This window comes from Anguilla rostrata, chromosome 1, assembly GCF_018555375.3.
Source record: "Anguilla rostrata isolate EN2019 chromosome 1, ASM1855537v3, whole genome shotgun sequence".
Classification (NCBI taxonomy): Eukaryota; Metazoa; Chordata; class Actinopteri; order Anguilliformes; family Anguillidae; genus Anguilla; species Anguilla rostrata.
The window spans coordinates 7,113,330-7,115,037 of NC_057933.1; the positions used below are offsets into that span (position 1 = coordinate 7,113,330).

The 1,708-nt window shown below is 42.4% G+C and overlaps 1 long non-coding RNA gene across 2 annotated transcripts in view; it reads right to left on the reverse strand.

Annotated features, from left to right (window-relative positions):
* Positions 1 to 753, reverse strand: part of LOC135239133 (uncharacterized) — a 6,440-nt gene extending 5,687 nt beyond the window's left edge. For both annotated transcript variants that reach the window (XR_010325299.1, XR_010325298.1), the window contains exon 1: positions 657 to 753. This is a non-coding gene — a long non-coding RNA (uncharacterized LOC135239133). The remainder of the gene's footprint in view (positions 1 to 656) is intronic.
* Positions 754 to 1,708: the final 955 nt, after the last annotated feature.

Below are 1,708 nucleotides of genomic sequence, written 5' to 3' on the forward strand. Positions count from 1 at the left end.
TATCAACAAGAAAATGACCTGTTCTAGTAAGTGTTTCCCACTGTCTGTATAAGAATAAGTAAAGGGTTCGGTCTCAGAACAGAACACCATTCAGGCTTTACCAGCTCACTCAAGCTGCTAAAAGCTTTATGGACAAGCATAAAGTATATGTGCCGTGCCGCTGAATTATTATCAAAGGATTTCCATTGCATTTGCGAACCGTGACTGCAATGTACGGATCGCAAAAGTGTTGGGCTCTCAGAATAGTTATTTATGTATTTATTATTTTGTAACTCAATAGTTTATTCCTGGGTTTATAAGTTTTAAAAAGCAAGACTGAAGTAGAGAAGTAGTTGGAGACGGGGCACACGTGTTCACTTCGGTATATTTTCAGATCAGTAATTAAAACTGTCCTCCACCTTCTGTGGCTTCTAATTGGTGAAGATTTTTCGCTTCCACAGTGTAGCTGTGAAATAGGCTCTGATTTACCCGGCTGAGCTGCTGTAATTGCTGTGCAGGTTAGTTGTCAAAAACAACAACAACAACAAACCAGCAGAAGCTTTGAGAGGCAGTTGGAACTTCAATGGGACGTTGTAATGCAGAGCACTATATTTGTTCAAGTTCAAGGCAGAACCGTGTTGCGGGCAACGGTAAAAAGACAGGTAGTGTGACCGCACCTGCTTCCTGTTAACCTGCATCTGACTTGACCTCTCGCTCCCGGGACAGGGAGATGCACTTCCCAGCCGTAAAACATCTTCACCGCCGAACTTGCTGATCTGTCGAAGAGGAGATTTATCTCACGTTATTTCGCCGGCGTTGAGTGCATTCTCCTCGCTTCCTTGTAACGCCGCGATTGTGTATAAAAGTGGTGTTCAGCTGCACGGGAGAGTGGATCAGGTCCCAGACATCCAGAGGTGGGCGTGCGACAGATGCCTAAACTTAAAGGAAAAATATATATATGTATATATACATATTTCTTTTAACTGAGATGTCAAACAGGCTTTTGTATAGCAGAGAAAAGCCTGCAGTTTAAAAGACACTAAGAAATACGCCTGAGCGTATTTAAAGTGGCGAATAAAACAACCGAGGCAGGCAGGTGGGTAGCCTACTCACCTCAGAGACGCTGCGCGCGGTGGAACCGGAGGAGGCAGCAGCTCCGGCACGGCATGCGCGTGGATGTGTGCAATAGAGAAGGCCCATTAGGGCAGCAAAACGGATCAATTAACTGATGTATCTGCAGTGAGAGAAAACTGCCTCCCGTTCTCAGACAATCCGGCAGGCAAAAGGCCGCATAAAGACCGAGAGTTAAGCATAAATACGACTCCACTTAAATTGCTGTTCCAGGAACGACATGACAAAACTGCTCTTCAGTGATACAAATGACAACATTTGCTGCAAATGACCAATGTGAGTTTTTATTTTATTTATTTTTTTATGAATTTGTATTAGTGCAACAGTTAATTTAATCTTCCTTAATTTGGCTGTTGGGTAATTGAAGCTACATGATAAGTGTTTAAAACTACGGGCTGTTGAAAAATTGCGATAAAGTTTCTAAACAGGTAGATAATCTAGGTTTTTTTTCTGCGTGTGTTCAATAAACCTTTACGCCTCTTTAAAATTTCCCTCCACAAGTTCATCACCACCAGTTATGTGGGAAAACATGGTAAAATCAATTACCAGTCAATAGCAATTGTGAGGAGGTTGATAGGTTCCGAATGGAGGGATAAAA